General features: G+C 43.2%; 1 protein-coding gene across 2 annotated transcripts in view; it reads left to right on the top strand.

The window, feature by feature from the left end:
- tsc22d1 (TSC22 domain family, member 1) overlaps positions 1–15,257 on the top strand; it is a 161,227-nt gene that overhangs the window by 36,341 nt on the left and 109,629 nt on the right. The window lies entirely within an intron of this gene.

The raw sequence follows: 15,257 nt of genomic DNA, 5'->3' as shown, positions 1-15,257 counted from the left end.
CAGTAATCTTTTAGGTGGGTTTTAAATTTTATTTTACAAGAAATGCTGAATGAAATTAGAGCAGTCACATACTACCAATGATACTTTGTATAAAATAATCCTGTTACTTTCCTGTCATTTCAATGTTAAGATACTGGCAGTGACATACTTCCTGAAAGTATAATTCCGTTGTAGAGCCATCAAGCATTGGCTACTAATTGCTAATGTTATGGATGTCATGACTATTGGTTGGAGTGGCCACAGTACAATCCTTTTGGATACAAAGTTCCTTCATTGTGTGACATTCCACTCTTCTAAATGGATCGCAGCTCAAAACTGGGCATTGTCCAGCAATCTTGGGATTACACACAAAATGCTGGAGTAACTCGGCGGGACAGGCAGCATCTCTCGAAAGGAATAGGTGACATTTCGGGTCGAGACCCTTCTTCAGACTGATGACAGGGGAGTGGGTGCGACAGAGATAGAATGTAGTCGGAGACAGTAAGACTTGTGGGAGAACTGGGAAGGGGGAGGGGATGGAGAGAGAGGGAAAGCAAGGCCTATTTGAAGTTAGAGAAGTCAATGTTCATACTGCTGGGGTGTAAGCTACCCAAGCGAAATATATACTTCTTCCCAACCTGCTTCCTGTAAAGACTCCATCCCCTACTCCCAATACCTCCGTCTATGCCGCGTCTGCACCCAGGATGAGGTTTTCCATACTAGATTATTGGAAATGTCCTAATTCTTTAGGAAACGGGTGTTCCCCTCTTCCATTATAGATGAGGCTTTCACTAGGATATCCTCGATATTCCGCAGTTCCGCTCTTGCTCCCCCTCCCCCCCCATTCGCAACAAGGACAGTGCCAACCCCCCCCCCCCCCCCCCCCCCCCCCCCCCGTCCTCACCTTCCACCCCATCAGCCATCATGTACAGCATATAATCCTCCAATACTTTCGCCACCTCCCACGAAATCCCACTACTGACCACATCTTCCCATCTCCATCCCTTTCTGCTTTCTTCAGAGACCGTTCCCGTCCGCAATTCCCTGGTCAACTCGTCCCTTCCCACCCCAACCACACGCTCCCCAGGTACTTTCCCCTGCAACTGCAGGAGATATAACACCTGTCTGTTTATCTCCCCCTTCGACTCCATCCAAGGACCCCAATAGTCTTTTCAGGTGAGGCAGAGGTTCACTTGCACCTCTTCCAACCTCATCTACCTGTTCCAGGTGTCAACTTCTGGACATCGGCGAGACTAATCGCAGGTTTGGTGATCGTTTCACTAAACATCCCCGCTCAGTCCATCTTAACCTACCTGAAACAGTTGCTCAGCACTTGAACTCCCCCTCCCATTCCCAATCTGACCTTTCTGTCCTGGGCCTCCTCCATTGTCAGAGTGAGGCCCAGTATAAATTGGAGGAACAGCACCTCATATTTCGCTTGGATAGCTTATGCCCCAATGGTATGAACATTGACTTCTCTAACTTCAAATAGCCCTTGCTTTCACTCTCTCTCCATCCCCTCCCCCTTCTCAGTTCCCCCATCAGTCTTACTTACTCTCTGACTGCATTCTATCTCTGTCCCGCCCACTCCCCTGACATCCGTCTGAAGCAGGGTCTCGATCTGAAACGTCATCCATTCCTTCTCTCCAGAGATGCTGCCTGTCCCACTGAGTTACTCCAGCATTTTGTGTCTACCTTCGATTTAAACCAGCATCAGGAGAGAATGAACGAGTCCGGTTAGAGAGTGGGAATAAAAGGAATGCAAATGGTTTGAAATTCATGGCTGTGGCATGTTCCCAGGCTGTGCTAATAAAGAAAGAAAAACACAGCAATTAAAAACTGCATGAATAGCTGATTCAGATATCAAAAAAAGTGCATTATATGAATTTGTGGAATTACTTATCAAGTCTAGAAGGAAGATGATGTTGGAGTTTGTGTTAGGCCTCATTGTAATGATATAGGAAGCCATGGACAGAAGCGGATGTATGGGATGGGGAATTAAAGTGCCAGAAGCGGGAAGCTCTATCGCCTCTGCAGACTGCACAAAGGTGCTTTTTAAATCATCACCCGATCTGTATTTGGTTTCTCAATGCACAGGAGACCCTTTTGTGAGTGCAGGATACTAGATGGGAAGAAACACTACCTCTGGGAAGGACTGGGAGTCCCAAGATGGTGGGATGTGAAGAATTGAAATTATAGGTTTTGCATTGAATCATTTTGATGTACTATTTAACCTTGATGTTTGCTGAGGGAGAAAGGCTTTCTGTGATAATGGAGAAATCCCTTTTTGATCTTCAATAACACCTGACAATCTATTATGCACACCTGAGCTGACAGTTCCTTATAACGGTCTAACAAAGAGCTGAGTTTCATGTCACAATGGTAAGCTGATGTTTGCATATGGTTCCAAGGCTTGCATTGCTGACTATAAAATGTACTGTTGCATAAAAACACATGCAGTGAATAGATAGGTGGCACATTTTTTTTCATAAATTATTGAAATGTAGAAAAGTTCGACAGTTGAACTTTTGTGTTGTGTTTTGGAAAAGGTCAATATATTGATTGTATTGCTGAAAGTTTAAAGCTGTGGTTTATGTGTGGCAGACACTAGGATTAAGGTCAGATTGTACAATATGATATTCCAGAAAGCAAAATGCATGACAAGTTATCTTGTGTAATAGTTGAATCCTAATTTAAAACAAACCTCTGGATGAATTCAGCAGTTTGAGCAGCATCAGGGGCGGGTAAGGAATAAAAGACATTTCCGGTTGAGAGGCTGCATCAGAACACTAGTAGTGATGCGGGGCCTTGACTCAAACATTGAAAATGTATCTCTTTCCTCCCGTCATAGATGCTGCTTGACACTTAGTTCCTCCAGCAGTTTTTCTCCTTTGCTCCAGATTCCAGTATTGAGTCTATTGTGTCTTCTGGTTAGTTTTGTCACTTTCCTCATGTATAATGGACTTAACATCCACTTTGTCCTATATTTATCTGTGGTTTATGAATACATTTTGTAGAAATATCACTTCAACTTTGAATCTTTGCCTCGTGCTACTGCTTGGGATGTCTGCAACAAAAGGATAAACAGTCAAGAGATAAAGTGGCTATGTTATCAGAAGCTTATTTCAATTAGGTTTGGTGTTTTCACTTAAACAATGAAATTATGGCATTTTTTTAAATGTTAACTAAATGTTAGATTCTGCACTAATTTTCTCCCAAAGTGGAATAATTTAGATCCTAGATGTACACCTTGGGGAAATTGCTCTCCTTATTGACTGCAGTTTGTTTTTCCTTGTGTTTTGATAAACTGATCTTGCTTTGTGTGCAATCAATGTCCAATTAGTAGACTAAAACTGCATTTCACTACAGCATTCTCTTTTTGAACCGAAGATAGACACAAAAAGCTGGAGTAACTCAGCGGGTCAGGCAGCATCTCTGGAGAGAAGGAAGCTGTCAGCAGTCTTGAGTAGAATATGATCTCACTGACGATACCAAATACGCATATGATACATTGCATCCTGTCTGAACAGATAGCTTTGATGGATTGGTTTGTCCTTTCAGCTATGCATTTATGTATCAAAACCTGTATTGAATCTGTATTTTCCTTTGGAATGTGAAAGTCATACCGCATGGTGCTAGTCCCTTTGGCCCACTGAGTCCATGCTGACCACCAAGCAATTTGTGTTATGCTAAACATACACTAGCTTCATTTTATTCTCCCTACATTCTAATCAACTACCCCCAGATTCTACTAGTCCCCTGCAACTAGAGGCAAAATGTTGTGACCAACTGACTTTGGGATGTGGCAAGATATTGTAGCACCAAGAAAAAAACATATGGCCACAGGGAGAATGTGCAAGCTCCACACAGAGACAGCATTGCAAGTCACGATTGAACCCAAGTCACTGGAACTGTGAGGCAGTAGCTCTGTGGACTGTGCCACTCTGCCACCACAAAGGAGAATAAATGTTGAAATAAAAGCATTAAAGTATGCTTGTACACTGCACCCTGTGTTATAGAGTGGTCCTGTTGTTGGAAACCCTGTGATTTTCTTGCAGCATGAATCCTGGTCAGAAATTGACAACATTTGCAGTTTCTTTCATTTTTTTCCCCTCTCATATATGCTGCAAGATTTGAATTTTTATTTTATATCTCAATTTTTGCGAGTGATTTATAAATTCCCAAAGGGCATAATTTTGTTACTTGAACTGCCGGAATGCAGGAGTAATCTGATTGTTTGTATGACCAATTGTATTAGAGTGCCTTGAATAGTACTCAAACTTGCTTGAACTTTCGCCATTGAAATATTTGGTCTGGGATATTATTTTCAGGTTTGCCCTCACTGTTACACGCTGAAAAATCTGGACATGGTGGGAGCCCACTGTTGTATTCCATGGAGACCTGGATTTTAGTTATCTTCTATACTATTACTAAAACTCCTTGTCTTGTTTGTGTGTGTGTGTGCCAATTTCTATTTTCCTATTTTCTTCCAAACATCCCATTTTCACACATTCTACTCACATTTTTCCCTTCGAGGTGATAAACATCTTCCCGTCTCATTCCCACCTATATTTCCGCACTTTTTAATCGTTTACATTTTTTAAAAAGCCAGAAAACTCACCCATTTCGGGGGGGAAAATCCCCAAGTGACGTCAAAATGGGAATCGCAAGGCAGGACGGGACACTCCAGCGCACCCGAGTGACATCACACTGTGCAAGGCAGGACGGGACACTCCAGCGCACCCGAGTGACATCACACTGCACGCAAGGCAGGACGGGACACTCTGGGAGGGAGGGCCACGCCAGCGCACCCACGTGACGGCTGCTGCCGGCGCCCGACAGCTGGTGGTCAGGGTGGAGCCGCGGGCCCTGGCTGGAGCCGAGCCTGGTGCTCGAGCTGGAGTGGGGGCCGGAAGTAAAGCCACCATTGGAACCACGTCAGGGCTGGGCCAAGTACGAGTTCCAGGCCCTGGCACTGCTCTACGACCTGGGTAGGTCCTGGCACAGGGAATGGAAGTGGGTGGAGGAGGATGAGGGAAATGAGGAGGGAAATGGGTTGGGGGGTGGTAGGGGGAGATGGGACACCCCCTCCCTCTCCTTCTCTGCCCCCCCCTCCCTCTCTGCCCCACCTCCCTCGCTGCCCCGCTCCCTCGCTGCCCCCCTCCCTCGCTGCCCCCCCTCCCTCGCCCCCCCCCCTCTGCCTCGCCTGCCCCCCCCCTCGCTGCCCCCCCTCCCTCTCTGCCCCCCCTCCCTCGCTGCCCCCCTCCCTCGCTGCCCCCCTCCCTCTCTGCCCCCCTCCCTCGCTGCCCCCCTCCCTCTCTGCCCCCCTCCCCCTCCTCGCCCCCCCCCCTCGCTGCCCCCCCTCCCCCGCCCCCCCTCCCTCTCTGCCCCCCCCTCCTGCCCCCCCCCCCTCGCTGCCCCCTCCCTCTCTGCCCCCCTCCCTCTCTGCCCCCCCTCCCTCTCTTCCCCCCCCCCCCCCTCCCCCCCCTCTGCCCCCCTCCCTCTCTGTCCCCCCTCCCTCTCTGCCCCCCCCCCCTCTCTGCCATGCATATTACTGCATAAACCCCATATTTCCAATATGATACATTATGATGTGGTCTAATATAGAAATTAACTTGTTTGTTTAAATTGCTCTCTGCTTTGGGCAGATACGAGTATTTTCCATTCCTGCCACCGAATAACAACATGGATGGCTGACCAATGCATTTTGACGAGGAACTGGAGGAAATATCAGCAAAGCTGTGAACCCCAGCTGAAAAAATAATCCCTGGAAAATGAATCGGAGTGTTTTTTACAGAATTAATCTAGCATCCCCAAAGTTTGGAGTTTATTCGTACAGTCACCTGGTGACTTGCTGTCTTTTGAGATTGTATATTTTGCTGGCAGCTCAGGAAAAAGTGTGGAATTAGTTAAAGTCAATGTGAACCACAGTTTTTTTTTAGTTGGACCTCTATTGCGGGTGCCATTCTCAGCTACTTTCTGATTTTTCAAAGCTGACAAGGTGCAACTCTGTGGTTTTGGTCTGATGTTGTGAATTCCTTTAATGTTTTTTTTCTTAGTCGGATAGTTCTATCCATTCCTCATCTGAAGGTGTTTGCTGGTTATGGAGTTGATTTTTGCAGTGGTTACATTTTTAGAAAGATGCAGACACTACAGAGGAGATATAACGTGGAAGTAGGGCAGAAGGTGCAAATGTATAAGGGAACTTAATCCGTGTAATCATCCCCACTAGAAAGGAAGCGGAGCTGGATCTGATGCTGGGAGATGAATGGGTGATGGGACCAAATGGTGCATGTTTAATAAAGCATTGTATAATATTCAATTAATTTCATCAAGTAGGATGTGATCTGATCTGGGGGGCAGGAAAAGTTGAGTTTTGAAATAAAAAGGAATCCATGTCATTATGATCAGTTTTCTTAAAAATGGCTTGATTGCACAGAAGATTTAACGGAAGGGTACAAAGACAGACAAGGAATGTGGAAAGACTGGTGGCAGAGGAGGTTAGAGAGGGGTGAGTGGCAGAGGGGGTTGGTGGCGAGAGTCGGAGGGGGCTAAGCTAGAATTTAATAGGTGCTTTAAATCATGAATGTTGTTCATTGAGTAAATGGAAAATCTTTTTTCAGTTGCAGAAGAATTATAGAGTTAAAAAAAAATAGTCAGAGATTTCAGTGCAGCATTTTAATGTCAAAGGTCATGGTTATGTCTTAACATCCAAGCTGTAGTGAAATCATTATCTTCATTACATTCATTTATTAAACTTCATTTGTAGTAGCATTACTTAAAATGATGTGCTTTTTTGTTCTTGTATTTTCCATTATTAGTAGTTACATTTAAAATAATGAGTTTTCTTGTGAATTAATGAGACAGTCGATGCAGCAGTGAGGGATCCATTTTCTTTGAGTAAATTCCATTTTTGGTAAAAAAAACTCTTTGAACAAAAAGGCTGATTAAACATTTACTTGAAAAGGACATCAGAAACTGTTTCATTCGTGTAGGTAATGCAAAGAAATGAAAATACAAGGATTTTATGTAATTTGCACCAGCTCTGAATGTAATGTATATGTAATGTGTACTCAGTTACAGTAATGCTCCATAACTTGAGCTGAGCAGTCAAAATTGTATATAATTTATAAGAAATTAAAGGACATACTGATCCTGGTATTTTGACACCCTTAACATTCTGCTTGGAGTTCTTTTCCATCTCCTCTTGCAACCCTTTTTACCTACTTTCTGATGTCTCTCCCTTCTCATGACTTGCTGATGTAACATTGTGAAATCTCTCCCTCCCTCCCTCCTTTGCCTTGTAGTCAGTCCTCCCCTCCTCCTCATGGTCACCCTTTAGCTAAAATTCCTGCAGCTAGTTGGTTAAGCATTGTTGTCTTCCTGCAAGAGGAGGTTTTCCTTTTTAGAGCTATTATCATATTGGTTTGAATGACAACAATATTTAAATGCTTCTCAGTTATACAGTTGCCTATCAGGAGCTTTGCCTGGTGTACTTGTTATCCCTTGGATGTCTATCTTGAGTTGTGATGCTTTTCCCTCCCAAATTTAACACTCTGTTTAATCACATTATGGTGGCAATTTCCAAGATGCTCTCTTGCAGTCAGTTTGTTAACTAATCTTGGTTAATTATCCATTACTAATCTACGATGGAATTATCTCTCATTCTCAAATGCTATTATTCCAGAAAAATATTGCAAATATATTCAAATTGTAGAACATCGAACTGTACGCCACAGGAACTGGTGTTTCAGCCTACAATGCCAATGCTGAACATGATGCCAAAATAGATTGATTTCACCTGTCTGCAAGTGATCCATACCACTCCATTCCCTGTCTATTGAAAAGGCCTTTAACCACCACTATTGTCTTTGCCTCCACCACCACACCCCTGATATTGCGTTCCAGACAGACTGTCTTGTTTTTTTTCTTTTTTGTTGTTGCTTTCTTTCGTCCTGTTTTAGTAAAATTTAGTTTATTAGGTTGTATATGTGTGGGGGGGTGGGGTGGGAGAAACATGTTTTTGGTCTCTTCCTTCGGGGGGATGCGACTTTTTCTTGGCGTATCATCCGTCTGCGCTGAGGCCTAATTTCGGAGCTGGCGGCCTCCAACTGGGACCTCGAGGCCCCGGAGGCAGAGCCAGCCAGGACTTACCAGCGCGGGGCTGGCCGACTTCGGGGCTGTGGTGGTGTTGCGGCGGCAGCGACCTGACTTCAGGGCTGTGGCGACCCGACTTCGGAGCCTATGAGGCTCGGCCGCGGGCCCAGTGGACAACATCGTCGGGAGCTCGCAGGTCACAGGTTGGTGACCTGTTTTTCCAGAGCTCCTGCAACAACAGCTTCGTCCGCTGGACTGGAGGGCGGCAGCTTCGTTCGCCCTGGGCTGCGGAGTTTGAACTGGCCCGCTCGCGGAGCTCGGATTCAGCCGCGGCACTAACTTACTTACCATCACCCGGTGGGGTCACAACATCGGAAGCCTGGATCGCCTCAGCGCAGAGGGAGAACAAGGAGGGAAGAGACTCTTGCCTTCCATCACAGTGAGGAGGTGCCTGGTGAACTAACTGTGGTGGATGTTAAATTTGTGTTTATTGTGTGTTTTTGTTATTTTATTCTATGTTTTCACTGCAAGGCACGAAAGGTCTGAATGACAATAAAGGATACATACTTATAAGGTGAATGGAGAAAGATTTAATAGGAACCTGAGAGGCATCTTTTTCACAGGTGTTGGAGATATGGAATGAGCTGCCAGAGGAGATAGATGAAGCAGTTACTATAACATTTAAAATAATTTTGGACAGGTACATGCATAGGAAAGCTTTGAGGGATATGGGCCTAACACGGCGGGTGGGACAAGTGTAGATGGGGCATCTTGGTCGGCATGGGCAACTTGAGCCGATGGGCCTGTTTTCGTATTCTATGATCTTATCTCATCTGAGTTGGAATCCTTGTTTATTTCATGCTTCGTCAGTTCAATTGAATCCACATTTGGCAAAATAATAAGCATTGAATAAAGTTTTGTAACCATTAAAGCTCATTGCTGTTAATGTCTGCAGAAAATGTTTGGTAATGCTTGTTGCTGGATTTTCCAATACCTCATTTATGTGAAGAATTGGCACCTCAATCCAAGTTTAATAATGAAATCTGTGGGGATGGGTTGAACACTCGAGCTGCTGTGTTCAAACCTGTGGAATGTAATCCATGGCTGTTGTCTTTACTTTCTAATGACATCATCCTGTCTGACATTTAGTCTCATGACCAGTTATTTGTTTCAGGAGGTGAAGTTTGCAAAGATCATTTCCAGAATTGAAGTGTATTTTTGGAACTTGAAGTTGTACCTTTTTTTTTAGATTAAAAATCATTTAGGAAGAATATTTACAATCGATTCTTGATTTGTGTAATCTATTAACTGGTACTTGGAACTAATGTTATTTTTGAGACAATCTGCAATATACTGCTTAACTGCATTATTACCACTTCATAATCTGTATTAATTCCACATCACAAATATTTTATGCTGTTCGTTAGATGAACAGATAGCAATGATATTATCCCTAAAAATTCCAGTGTGTTTTGCTTCTATCTGAATGCATAACATTTCAGATCTTATTGGTTTGCAAGATAATGATGCAGTGAATGTAAGAACTGAATTAATAGTAGCATCTGTGGTTTATGCACGATTTGGATGAAAATGGAGATGGGTTGGGTAGTAAGTTTGAAAACAGCACTGAAATTGTTGGAGATGGCAAAGGTGAGGAAGGCTGTTAAAGGATACAGAGGGATGCAGATCAGCTCCAGAAAATGGGGGGAGAAATGACAGATGAGTTTTAATCTGAGCAAGTGTGAAGTATACTTTGGGATGTTGAATGTATAGGGAAAATATACAATTAATGGGAAGACCCTTAAGAGCCTTGATGTACAGAGGAATGTTAGGATCTATAGGTCCCTGAAAGTCATATACAAATAGTGGCTAAGAATGCTTGCCTTCATTGGTTGGAGCATTGAGTATAAAAGTCAGGAAACAGTGTTAGGCAGCATTTGGAATATTATGTGCAGTTTTGGTTACCGATTACCGGAAGGATGTGGGAGGTTTTGGAGGGGGTGCAGAAGAGGCTTACCTGAATGCTGCCTGGATTAGAGGATATTAGCTATATGGAGAGGTTATCCAAACTTGAATTGTTTTCTCTAGAGTTTTGGCGGTTGAGGGGAGACCCAACAGACTGATTTGAAATTATATGAGAGGCATAGATAGGGTAGACTGTCAAAAACCTTTCCCATGGTGGAAATATCAAAGAGTAGCAGGCAAAGCAAAGTGAGATAGGCATAGTTTAAAGGAGATATGGTGTTAGAAGCAGATACAGTTGTGCTGTCTGAGGCTTTCTGATAGACACTTCTATACGGTGGGATATAGATCACATGCAGGCAGAGAAAATTAATTTAACTTGGCATATTTTCGGCACGGATATTGTACCCCACAGGTTATGTTCCTGTGATGTACTGTTCTGTTTTCTTTGTCCTAATAAAAAGTTCCTAGCTTGAAAAATAAAAAATAACTAATGTAGTTGTCACAAGAATCATAATTTGCGAACATTACAACTAAACATACTTTCTTAAAGAAGAAATTCAAATTATTAAACCACTGTTTCTTAAGTTTAAATAGGATCATTTTATATCACAGTTCCCATTGTGCCCTTAAGAGATAACAAAATTATATTATAACATATACTGATCTTTGTTTCAAAAGATTGTTGGCTGACTTGCCCATATTATTACTCACGTTATCCCAGATACTTCCGAAATGACCTTTACCCATTTTAAATTGTGCCCAAGACATGTGTTTTAATATTGTTTATAATTTAACACAGATTAAGTGACTCAGTTTATTGAACTGCAATCAAAACACTTGGCAGCAGTGTGATTAGATTTGGTCTGTTACTATAAAAGATAATGGTTATCTTTTAATGGGGAGGAGCCATATGATAAAGGAGCCGACTCTGGACTTACCTGGACTTGTACCTTGTCCTTTTACCATCTCCTTATACTAATTCCGGTTACCTGTCCTTATTGGTTTCAGCTTCAATTGTAAAATCCATTTTTTTTAGACTTTATATGATTGAAACTTTTTGGCTGCACCTCTTGCATTCAACTTTGTTAGCTCTGTCCATTTTTTTTAGAATATGATTGAAATTGGTTTATTTAGATTTAGAAAGTACTTTTGTAAATATTCAGCCATTTTCTTGGCAGTGGGACAAGAGGATAGGAATTTGCTTCAGTCAGTAACAAGGTAGATAGACATGGACTTGCAAACTCACTTTCTCGATGTGACTTTCAGTTCCTTTTTTAGTTAGCTTATAAATTAGACTTTCTAGGCATTGTTTGTATGTGTGCATGTGGTTGTTGGAAGATTGTTGCTGAGGGTTGGTCGGAAAGCTATATTAACTGTGCCTTTAGGTGTTTAGTATGAGAGAAGTGTTGGAAGAGGCATAGCAGCTGGAAGAGGTTAACATGCTCAGCCTCTACCGGGCAGGAAACTGAATCGGGGCAAATCAATTTCTTTACTCAGAGAGTGGTAGCGGTGTGGAATGAGCTTCCAGTGGAAGTGGTGGAGGCAGGTTCATTGGTATCATTTAAAAATAAATTGGATAGGCATATAGATGAGAAGGGAATGGAGGGTTATGGTATGAGTGCAGGCAGGTGGGACTAAGGGAAAAAAGTTGTTCGGCACGGACTTGTAGGGCCGAGATGGCCTGTTTCCGTGCTGTAATTGTTATATGGTTAATTAAAGTTAATTGACAAATAACCAACACATCCTTAGAAGGACGCAAATCTTATCCATGTTTTGACATTCTGGAATAGACTGAAATGAAAATACACACTGACTAAGCTTAATTGCCTATCTATGTTATGATTCTGATTTGCTTGCTTTTATGTGTATTTGGGGATATGGTGAGAGTATGAATGGGATCCCATTAATTTGTACCATGTTAATTTTGGATGCATTTGCTTATCTCAACATGGATTTGGGCATTTAAAAATATTTTGGCTATAATGTACTAAAGCATCCTGCCGTGCTTCAAGTGTTTCACAGGAACATTTTAGACATAATTTAGGCACTGAGCCACCTGGACAGAGATTGGTAAAATAGAGACTGCAGATGATAGAAACATGAGCAAAAAGCAAACTGCTGGAGGAACTCCAGACCATGACCCGGTGAATTTATCCAGTTATGTTTTTTACAGGGGACTGATTATGACTTATGAAGGTGACTAAAAATATGGTCAAAGAGATGCATCATAAAGGAGGTAAAATAGTTTAAGGAGGTAATTCTGATCACTTCAGCATCTGAACAAAGGAAATGGTTGTCATTATGGATGTGCAAGAGAAATCTGCAGGAATCTAAGGGTTACAAGATCAAAGTAGGTTAGAGATAAAATTATATCTTTACTTGTGTAGTCCATATGAGGAGAATGGTGCCTCGGCAGTGTTGAATTGGGCGTTCCGACATTTAGACTAGTAATGTTGAATAACAATGATAACATCTCATGTTGGGATGATTGGTGACTTGGGGTGGAAGCTCCAAGATGTGGTCTTCCATTGGTAAGGCAGTGTATTTTGTTGATTTTGTGCAATGCTGTGTTGGTGCATCCGTGATTAATATTTAGAATATACTAAATAACCATCGATTTTGCTGTTTTGTCTTGGAGCTTCATGAGTTTTTTGCAGCCGCTCGGAAGGCTTGGTAGAGACGCTTAGACCAGAGGGTAACACGATTGGAGCGGTGCCCTTGTTCTTGTCAAATAGGTTCTGTGTGCGTACTTACCGACTTGCACATCTTTGGGATGTTGGAGGACACCGGAACGCCCGCAGCAGACCCACATGATCACAGGGAGAAAGTGCAAATTTTACGTGGGCAGCTCCCAAGGTCGAGGTTATGGGGCAGCTGCTCTACTCATTGTTTCTTGGGATCCTTTCAAAATCACCGGATCTGTTTCTCGTTTTCCTGTGAAGATGGTGATGTAATTGAAACATCCACCTCCGTTTACCTGTTAAATTTTTCTTCACTATTTGTAAACCTTTGATTTGATCCAATCCTCTGGTCTTTCTGTCACTTACCTATTATAGCATAATTGCTGCTCAGCATGCAAGTCGAGTTAACATCTGATTTTTGGATGCAGCTTCTGCTCCTAGCATGTCCTATTTTAATTGAAATAATGTTGATGGATACGATGGATGTAACTGGGAAAATAGACAAGGGAGGGCCAGTGGATGTAGTGTACCTGGACTTTCAGAAAGCCTTTGATAAGGTCCCACATAGGAGATTAGTGGGCAAAATTAGAGCACAGGGAATTGGGGGTAGGGTACTGACATGGATAGAAAATTAGTTGGCAGGCGGGAAACAAAGGATAGGGATTAATCTGTCCCTTTCAGAATGGCAGGCAGTGACCAGTGGGGTACCGCAAGGCTCGGTGCTGGGACTGCAGCTATTTACAATATACATTAATGATTTGGATGAAGGGATTCAAAGTAATATTAGCAAATTTGCAGATGACACAAAGCTGGGTTGCAGTGTGAACTGTGGGAGGATGCAATGAGGATGCAGGGTGACTTTGACAGGTTGGGTGAGTGGGCAGATGCATGGCAGATGCAGTTTAATGTGGATAAATGTGAGGTTATCCACTTTGGTGGCAAGAATAGGAAGGCAGATTATTATCTGAATGGTGTCTAGTTAGGAAAGGGGGAAGAACAATGAGATTTGGGTGTCCTTGTACATCAGTCACTGAAAGTAAGCATGCAGGTACAGCAGGCAGTGAAGAAAGCTAATGGCATGTTGGCCATAACAAGAGGAGTTGAGTATAGGAGCAAAGAGGTCCTTCTGCAGTTGTACAGGGCCTTGGTGAGCCCACACCTGGAGTATTGTGTGCAGTTTTGGTCTCCAAATTTGAGGAAGGACATTCTTGCTATTGAGGGAGTGCAGTGTTGGTTCACAAGGTTAATTCCCGGGATGGCTAGACTGTCATATGTTGAAAGAATGGAGTGACTGGGCTTGTATACCCTGGAATTTAGGATGAGAGGGGATAGAATAGAATAGTTTCTTTATTGTCATTATAACATGAACCATGTACAACAAAATTTAAATGTGTCAGCCAGTCAGTGCACCATTCAAACATTTCTAAAAGCTAACGATACATAGAAGGTAAAATATTAAAAAAATATAAACAACTAAAATAAATATCATGAAAATAGCACGCATAAACACCCAACCCTACATCCTTCTGTCGATTTCACAGTGTACCACAGTCCCTCAGTATGTATCGCACCTGCGTTCCTTGGCGGCTACATTTAGTACCTTTATAGCAGTGGGGTTAAAAACTGTTTTTAAGTCTGTTTGTCCTTGTCCTTGTAGATCTGTACCGTCTGCCTGACGGCAACAGTTCAAACCGGGAGTGTCCAGGGTGGGAAATGTCCTTTATAATACTCTGGGATTTTTTGATGCAGCGGGAACTGTGTAAGTCCTCCAAGGTAAGGAGAGGGCAGCTGACAATCCTCTGGGCGTTGTCAATGGCCCTCTGGAGCGCTTTCCTCTGAGCCGCTGTGTAGCTGGTGTACCATACGCATACACAGTATGTTAGGATGCTCTCAATGGAGCACCGATAAAAGGACAGCAGCAGTCTCTGAGTGATGTTATTCCTCCTGAGCACCCTCAGGAAGTGCAGTCTCTGCTGGACCTTTTTCAGCAGCGCAGAGGTGTTCGCGCTCCAAGTCAGGTCCTCCTCAATATGGATTCCCAGGAAGCGGAAATCCGCCACCCTCTCCACACAGTCCCCTCTGATAATTAATGGTACCATATCTGTTTTATTCTTCCTGAAGTCTATTATTATTTCCTTTGTCTTTAAGGTGTTGAGGAGCAGGTTATTTTCTCCACACCACACTGTCAGCTGCTCCGCCTCATCCCGGTAGGCGTACTCGCCCCCCCCCGGAGATGAGTCCCACCACCGTAGTGTCATCCGCTAATTTGACAATGGTGTTGCTGTGGTGGGCGGGGGTGCAGTCATGTGTGTAGATGGTGTAGAGCAGGGGGCTCAGCACCCAGCCCTGTGGAGAGCCGGTACTGAGGCTGAGGGCCGTGGATGTGTGATGGCCCACTCTGACTCTCTGGCTGCGACCCGACAGGGAGCTATTTATCCACATGCAGGTGGATTTCTTATTGAAACATATAAGATTATATCTAGAATATCATAATTTTACAGGTATAAGGAGCATTGATAGTAAAGATAAAGACGC

This window comes from Leucoraja erinacea, chromosome 13, assembly GCF_028641065.1.
Source record: "Leucoraja erinacea ecotype New England chromosome 13, Leri_hhj_1, whole genome shotgun sequence".
NCBI classification, from domain to species: Eukaryota; Metazoa; Chordata; class Chondrichthyes; order Rajiformes; family Rajidae; genus Leucoraja; species Leucoraja erinaceus.
This window is presented reverse-complemented; position numbering and strand designations above follow the sequence as displayed.